Raw genomic sequence first — 9,387 nt, 5'->3', positions numbered from 1 at the left:
TGGTAACCATGGTCCAATGTTGCATTGTCGCAAAGATTGTGTCAATATGAAAATCGACCATGGTTAACCAAGGTCAACCATGCTTATTTTAGGATTTATATACCTTAGGTTTATAATATTAATCCATTGGGTTTATAATGCTTTGAGTTTTTAGTATTAATCTCTTTGGTATATTAGTACCTTGGGTTTATAATATCAATCCCTTGGGTTTATTAATCTAAGGGTTTATGGTCCAACATCACATTGTGACAAATATTGTCTCAATATGAAAATAAACCATGGTCAACCATGATCGAGCATTGCATTGTGACAAAGATTGTCTCATTATGTAAATCAACCATGTTCAATCATGGTTAATCATGGCCAATAACCATGGTCACATTGTGGCAAAGATTGGTCATGGTTAGTAGTGATTTTCACATTATGACAAAGATCGTCTCATGGTCCAACATCATATTGTGACAACCATGGTCATCCATAGTCAACCATGGTCAACGATGGTCCAATGTCTCATTGTGATAAATATTGGCACAATATGAAAATCAACCATGGTCAAGTATGGTCAATCATGTTGAACCATGGTCAACCATGGTCAAGTATGGTCAGTCATGTTGAACCATGGTCATCCATGGTCTAACATTGCATTTTGACAAAGAATTTATTAATATTATTCTCGTGGTTGCTTAGTATTTTTTCCTTATGTTTATTAGTGCCTTGGCTTTATAATATCAATCCTTTGAGTTTATTAATGTAACGGTTCATATTCTTAGGGTATAATATTGTTGATAGGGTTTATATTATTAATCATAGGGTTTAATGTAAATCCCTTGGGTTTATAATCCATTGGACTTATAATATAAATTCCTTCGATTATTAATCCGTTGGGTTTATTAATTGCATTGTGACAAAGACTGTCCTGATATGAAAATCAATCATGGTCAACCATGGTCCAACGTCATATTATAACAAGGATTAACTTTATATGAAAATCAACCATGCTCAACCATGGTCAAACATGTTTATTTTAGGGCTTATATACCTTGTGTTTATAATATTAATGCCTTGGGTTTAATATTATTCTCTTAAGTTTATAATCCCTTGGGGTTTTAGTGTTAATTACTTGGGTTTATTTATTTATTTATTAACAATTAATATTAATTATTAACAATTATAACTATTGATGATGATGATGATGGTTAACGTCCCCCTAAGATCAAACATTGGTCTATCGGACCTAAAGAAACAAATTATTTATTTTGATTTAAGATTTTATTCCTATGCTCAAAAAGCTTGGAGAGAAGCCTCCCGAGCTCACTATAATTTTGAAATTGTAAAAGGCTAGGAAGGTCAGTATTGTAACAAAGATTGTGAAACTGAGATCTAATGTGGTTGTACGTGGGGCACTCTAAGAGGAAGTGGTTTTCATCCTCGATGTTCCTATTCTCACATATATGGCAGATCCTTTCCATCCATGGCGTTTTAGGAACTGCCCAACGACCTGTTTCACTATGGAGCTCATGAGAATTCATTCTAATCTTTGCTATATTAATTTTCTTCTTTGAGCTAGTTAAAATAAAGAGATACTTTTGATCTTCTAGGGTGGGGTTGATGACCTTCTTAGTTATTTACAATTATAAATATTAACAATTATAATTATAATTATTAATAATTAATAATTAATAATAATATTTAATATTTTATTATTAATATTTTCTAATTATTATAATTATTAATGATTTTTTTTATAAGTTTGGCAGGACTACATCTTCATCATGTCCAATATATCACATCAATTGAGGCACGGAATTAAACCGATGACTTCACATCAAGGAGCGCCTTAACAAATCATCGTCTATCTAAGACCCCGTGGGCATTATAATGATTAAATATTAATTCTTAATATTATCATTTATATTATTTTTAATTATTATTTTTTAATATTAATATTAATTTTATGAGAAAAAAGTGTTTCGGTGTAAATCACATGATAGTACATTTGTCGACGTGTTTCGAACCAACGAGTGTGGTTCATCGTCAGAACAAGTTGAAGAATCAGATCATGGCTACAGATTAAATAGGGAGAGCAGATCTTCCAATGGCTAGGTTTGACTGAAAAACGGCTATATAAGATCAGATTGGATAAACGGCTAAAAATTGACCAAGAAATGGCTAGATTTGACTATTCAAAATTGTATAACAAATAATATTTTAATACCCAGATAAGAGTTAACAACCCTACTAGGGAATATTTATAATAAAATTGATTGAAACGTATAATAACAAAATCAGGGAAAAAATAACAGTTCTTAATCGAAAAGATTAGATATTAACTAAAATAATAGTTAATATTATATTATTCTTATAATAATGTTATATTATTAATCTTATTATTAATGGCATGTGTAACTAATTAGTGTAAGTTTAATAGTGAGATTATTTAATGGGAATAAATATTACTAGATCTAGGAATATTAGTAAATAGTAAAAATTTAATAATAACTAATATAATATTAATTATTGGTATATTATATATAATAGATCATTTGGAATAGTCAAGAAAAAGGAATATTTATATTAATATTTAACTAGTAATATTATTTTATTAACTAAAATAATATTAATTATTATTACATTCTGGCTATAGTATAATTACCCTAACTATTATTATATTCTAGCTATAGTATAGTAAACTGTGAGCATTCGCGCCTGCCACGCGGGTGACCTTTTGTACACAGCTTTTCAGTCGTTTTAAACTCCACAAGTTCTGTCCGCCCACTCTTTAGATCCATCGGTTTGTCGGTTGCGTGGCCAACCTGGCACTGGTACGTCTTAACATCATCTCTCCTCTTATTTTGCCTTTCACGCTGTTGATTACGGCTCATTAAATATGTCGTCATTTGCGAGGACATCTTGGGATTCGTCCAAAATCTTTCATATGGGGATGTAGCTCAGATGGTAGAGCGCTCGCTTAGCATGCGAGAGGTACGGGGATCGATACCCCGCATCTCCATTTCTATAACGTTTGTGTTGAACGTTCCTTTTTTCACGCAGCTTTTCGCTCTTCCCCATGTCCATGCTGTATATTAAGGACTCATTAATTACAATTCTCATTGCTTACCTTCACAGCATCTCCGTTCTGTACATGACTTTTTAAGAGTTGTATGCTCTTCCCGCTATATATTCATTCTCCTTTTACAAAACGACTGCAATTTTCATTTCATCTCCCCTATTACAAAGCTAAACTTGCAGAATCACAATCGTTCTGGTTCTTATTCTCTCTTTTTTTTCAATAGAAAAAACACTTTCTTTTCATTAATTTTTAAAAAAAAGTACATTCACTGAGATTTTCCCTACAAAGTCTCATGGATTTTTTTGCAAGAGTAAGTATATTTTTACTATATCCTACTTTATTTTAGTGACAAAAAAAACCACTAAGATTTTCCATACATAGTCCTTAATTCTCATGGATTTTCTTATTTTTAACGATAAGTATCTTTCTACCATATTCTACTTAATTTCAGTGACAAAAAGATTGTAAATCACTTTCAATTCTACAAGATTATGTAAAACCAACAAAATTTATTGGTATCAGCATATAGGAACACCATAACATAATTTATCATCAAAAATTAGGGAAGGGGTGAATCCCTATATGGAGTTCTTATTCTCATGATCCCTTTCTCTTCTAGTTTTATCATCTTCTACCTTTTTTATTTTTAACAGAAACGATTGAGTTTTATTTATAAGAAGAGATTGAGCATGGCCAAACAACCTCGATTACAGTCAATTGAGAGATTTATGGCTTTTTAGAATCCTCATATTCTGGGTTTTGTATCAGAGATTAGCTGTTGCTTTTGAATCTTTTGGAATGGTTGAGTGTTCATTGCTTTGCTCTTGGCTTCTGAATATCCTGTCTTACATTTTCACTTTTCTTTGTTGCTTTGAAACTTTCCTGACTTGAAATAATTCCTGCATATATTTTAATCCCTAACCCAAATAATACAGTCCCGCATATATTAAACTATATTAATATATATCATGTCCCCACCTCCATTATATCAAGCTGCTCTTCTGTACCCGACCCCACGTCAAGGTTAAGACCCCTCCATATTCATCGCGCGATAACCGTCGGATCTTCCCCCGCCCAGATCCGACACTTTTCACATCCCTCGCAGTCCGACCCTTAAAACCTCAGGAGCGCGCGAGATGGGCGGTTTTGTCCTGCCATGCGTCAGACCCTAAGGTACATCGCGTCCGTTTAAGAATTACTACCCAGCAGCCAGAAGCGGTGCGATGTAAACTGCTTACCACTCCCCACGTCATTAACACCCCACCATTTTCAACGAGCGATAACTATCAGATCTTCCCACGCCCAAATTCGACGCTTTTTGCATTCCTTGCTGTCCGACCCTTAACACCTTAGAAGCGCGCGATATGGGCGGTTTTTTCCTGCCACGCGTCAGACCCTAAGGTACATTGCGTTCGTTTAAGAAATACTGCCCAACAGCCAGAAGCGGTGCGATGTAAACCGCTTACCACTCCCCGCGTCATTAACACCCCACCATTTTCAACGTGCGATAACCGTCAGATCTTCCCCCGCCCAGATTCGACGCTTTTCGCGTCCCTCGCTGTCCGACCTTTAACACCTCAAAAGCGCGCGATATGGGCGGTTTTGACCTGCCACGCATCAGTCCCTCAAGTACATCATGTCCGTTTGAGAAATACTACCCAACAGCCAAAAGCGGTGCGATAAAAACCACTTACCACTCCCTGCGTCCTTTAAAACCATCCTCCATTTGAATTCAATTCTGCACCTTGTTAAAACACCCAACACTGATGGCCCATGCGATAAACCGATTACCTGTCGACTCTGCGCGATGTTAAACCATCAAGCAGTTTCCCACTCTTTCTCGTCAGTGAATGTCGCCTGTGCCAGAGCCTTGGTTCTACGTATTTCTTCTACACTCAAATGCGAATTTGGTGGATGCTATGATCTTTAAGATTTGCAATTTCAAGGCGATAAGACTTATGCATAGGGATTAGGCCCACTGCCTTGTCTAACCTGTCCTTGTTCAACTCTCCTTTTCTATTAAGGAATTGGGTGCCTTTCAGCTTCTTCATCGTTCTTTGCCAGCATACCTTAAGCTAGAAGACATCCTTTGTTAGCCATTATATCAGCTTCCTTGTTTAGAGTTCGCAGGACATGGTAGAATGAGCAGGAAGTGAAATTTTGAGTCATCTTTCTTATTCTTTCAAGGGTCTTGTTTAGAGCAAAGCTATTGAGTTGGTCGCCCGTGTTAAGGATTTTAATCAGGATTTTGGAGTCCCCGAAGATTTGAAGGTTTTCCCCTCTGTTCCTCTGAGCCAACTGACACGCTTTGAGCAATCCGAGAATTTCGGCCTGGTTGTTGGTGCTTTGTCCTAGGCCCTAACTAAAGTTGTCCTTTTTATGCCCATTTATGGAGTAAATTGTTCCTCCTGCCCCTAATATCCCCGGGTTTCCTTTGGAGGCTCCGTCGAAGAATATCGTGACTTTGCCCTAATTTTTCCACCACTTTTTAAAGTCCGCCTCAGAGATCCGAAGTCACCACTCTGGATTGTGGCTAGGCAAGGAGATATTCTTTTTTATGTTGGCCCGTCTCAGGGATTCACCTAGCCAGCTGAGCTCTTCAGGGAGTAGGGAATTGTCAGACTTATGAGGTCTATTTTCAAAAGTTTCCAGCAGCAGAGCTTTGGCCTTGGCAGTCACTAAGTTGGTGGATTGAAGTCTGTTGTTGAAGATGGCTTCATTCCTTGCCAACCAGATTCCCCAGTAGATATATTTTGGGATTGCATTCCAGATTTTAGTCCATGTTGATTTGCTATTCAGAGTGTGAGGATAGCATTCTTTCCAAGTTGCGAAGAGACTAACAACTGATGACTGCTCAGGGATTTGGGCGTTGAGCCCCATCATTGCTTGCAACCAGACCTCTTGAGAAAAGGGGCAGTCTATGAACAGGTGTTCGATCATTTCCTGAGCCTTGCAGCAGAGAGGGCATCTGTGGGGACCAATGATTCCTCTTTTCTCTAAGTTGTCTCTAGTGAGGGTCCTTTTGTGCATGAGAATCCAGTAGAAGAAGTTGATTTTTGGGAGACCAAATGGGTCCCAAACACGCTGCCAAAGCTTTGTAGTATGGATCTGATGTTGTTGTTCTGTAGAGCTGCAAAGCCCAGCCTATCATCCTCTACTTTTAGTCTTGAGAAATAGATGTAATGATCACTCTTATCATACACATGCTTATGAGGTAGTAAGATGACCTTAGGGTCATTATATTAGAATATCTTTGTTGCAAATAACATGGAGATGAATATCTTTGTTTGGTATCTTTTTTTCAAGTTTTCCAATCTTTGCAATGGATTGTTAAGTTGGAGTTAAGCTAATGATGGACTCAAATTCTAAAGAAATAGTTACTTTTGAATTTAAAATGGATTTGTATAGAATGTCATTTATTTTGGTTTTTTGGATATAAAAAATTGGAGGACTTGTAGGCCCATTTTAGGCACATGGCCCATTTTCGACATTTGAGGTCCAAAAGCTTCTAGAGCTTTTTGAGGCCTTGAATGACTATTTCTAAGATACCATCCTCTTCATGTTCTTCTACACATCAAGAACTTTCCAATGACTTAAAAATACCTCAATTGGAATATGTACATGGAAGTTATTCCTCCCACAATTCGACCTATCATGTTGACCACCATGGTACTAATGGAGGCCACATTGACTTCCATTACTCACACATTCAAAGTTAGTCATTTGTGGACTTTCAAGAATATTATTTCTAGAGGACACAAAGCCCTAACATTAATTGGAGGCTGAGGCATAAAAAACACTAACCCTAACACTAGAAGATTATAAAACTATGTTAAATAATTTTTTTTGTAAGCTTGGTAGGACTTCAATTTTCGTGTTTTTAGATGTCCATTATTTTCGCCACTACGGGGGGATGGTAGCACAAGATTTGAACCCAAGACTTTTGTTCGGTGAGACTTCATTTCTGCGACCACTTGAGCTACCCCAAGTGAACTAAAACTATGTTAAATATTGGGTCACTACGAAAAGTAGGGTTTCTAATATGATTGTATTGAGTATTGTTCCATTGGAGAGTAGAGCATTAAGAGTGGGATATTGAGGGAGGTCACGTGGAGAAGAAAATCTTGTATCAACCATATTGGTCACAATTTCCATGACATCTCCATAATTATTGCATCTCTCTTTGTAATTGCGTTCCATAATTCAAAAGAAAATCCTAAAGCACAAGCCTCACCTTCTAGCTAGGTTTTCCCCATTGTACGCCTTGTATTCACTGTGTGGATGTTGTGTCATTGGTTGTCTCTTTTATTTCAATTTTTAGTATACATTAGTGATTCTTGTGTTAAAGCAAGCCATATTAAGTCTACAGTCTTTAAAAGAATACTGCATGTCATGACCCCACCGTGATCGCACGAGTCCTAGGCTCATTGCACCATCAAGAGCGTGCAACATTGGCAAGTTTTGTTCCAAAGCTCACAACTACTTTCTTCTAGCCTACACCACTAACCTATATGCTTTTTAACAAAATCACTATCAACTTGCAGAATTTTGTCTTCTAACGACCTCACACAAGCCCTTCAATAATTCACTTAGCCAATTTTTTATTTAACTTCTTCATTAACAATTTATATGCACAATTCAACTACTCTACCCTAACATTAACTTTAGCAAGATTTAAAACATCAGCGATAACTTCTACAACATGAAAATCAACCATATGTACACAATAGTTTACAATATGGGAGGGGGAAGTCCAAACTGAACTTCCCTTCTCTATTACTTCAATAAATACTTAAAAGTTACAGTAAATACTTAAAAGTTACAACACTTGACAGACAGATCAACCATGGCCAAGCCCAACACGTTGTCCAAGCGTTCCAATAAAACAAAACTTTCAATGGTACTTGTTCGCAGTCTTAGCGCGCGAGTCTAAGAGACACTCTGCTGAAGGGCAATTCCTATTTCTTACCCTATAGGAATTTTAATGCGCCCTGACATGAGGCCGGTATAAGGCGATACAACACGCCGCTAGGTGATGAGAGAGAAAATGGAAATAGCGGCGTGTTGTATCGCCTTATACCGGCCCCATGTCAGGCCGCATTAAAATTCCTATAGGGTAAGAAATAGGAATTGCCCTGCTGAAGTCGGAAACTTGCCCTGTCATTTCGTTGTACTTTGCACAACCTGTATGCTTATGATGGAGGGGCTCGGGACTCGAGGCTCACTTTAAAATATCCGGTTACCTCCCACAACCCTCTCTTCTTTGCAATTTCTCCATTATCCTCACAGCCCACCTGATTAGCATACAAAAATATCCAGTTCACACAAAGTTGCAGCCAGAGCAAGATGAGGCCTTTCAAATTATGAAAATTTTGTCTGCTGCCTTTCTTCCCAATTGCCCCATTCCCCTCATAACTTGTGCAATTCACACCCAGAATTGCCCATCTCATAATTATGAAAGCCCTGTTTGAATTAGCAGGGGATCGAACCAACAAAGGAAGCTATAAGGGTGGCCGAAATTGCAGACCGTTCCTTTAGTTTATGGCAATTGAATACCCAGTATTTTGGTATCGATTTCATTTTGGTTGTGTCGCTTTATGTATTTTTCCTCATTCCTGGGAACTTGAATGTATTTTTCTTCACTATTTAATCTGTTCAATAAAGATATATGTTGTATAAATTATGGTTTCAGGGATTAATTTGAATTTGGAATATACAAACAACAAACCTCTTTCGAAACATTTTCCACTAGCAGGATTTCTTACTATCATATCTTGATGTATGCTTTTTGTTGACAATGTATTAGGTTTTTCGACAGAAGGGTATACAAATACCAAGGAAATGCGAATCCAAATTCGAGGAAACAGAGTTGATATTAAGGAAGTTACTCATTTGGTCGCTTGCTTCATTTTCAAAAAACATTGTAGCACCATGGATGGAAACATTGGCTTCATATTTCCAGGTCCCCAAGGATTTTCTTGTGGCTCCAAGTCCCAGAGGCTTCTATGGTGGCCCTTTCCCCTTTTGTGGGTTTGTTTTCGTAATTATCTATGATCGTTGCCTTGTAACATTGGGCGAGTCCTATTTCCAATCCTATAACATATTTATGACACTCTGACATGCGCCGGAAATAACCTTTTATAACATCGCGTCCGGATAATTATAGAAAAAAAGAAAAAGCTGCGCGTTATAAACGGCTATCTCCCGAACATGTCAGGCGTCATAAATATGTTATGGGGTTGGAAATAGCTCTTGCCTGTAACATTGGGCAGACGAATAACCAAAAAAAACCAAAGAATAACTGTTATTCCAATGAT

The 9,387-nt window shown here is 37.2% G+C and overlaps 1 non-coding gene across 1 annotated transcript; it reads left to right on the top strand.

Moving 5' to 3' along the window:
* Positions 1-2,937: 2,937 nt before the first annotated feature.
* Positions 2,938-3,010, top strand: TRNAA-AGC (transfer RNA alanine (anticodon AGC)). The gene has a single exon. It is a non-coding gene; the product is annotated as a tRNA-Ala (tRNA).
* The last annotated feature ends 6,377 nt before the right edge of the window (positions 3,011-9,387 follow it).

The sequence above is a fragment of the Pinus tabuliformis genome, chromosome 3_1, assembly GCF_031772625.1.
Source record: "Pinus tabuliformis cultivar Carrire ecotype Pingquan chromosome 3_1, CPIR1, whole genome shotgun sequence".
NCBI lineage: Eukaryota > Viridiplantae > Streptophyta > Pinopsida > Pinales > Pinaceae > Pinus > Pinus tabuliformis.
This window is presented reverse-complemented; position numbering and strand designations above follow the sequence as displayed.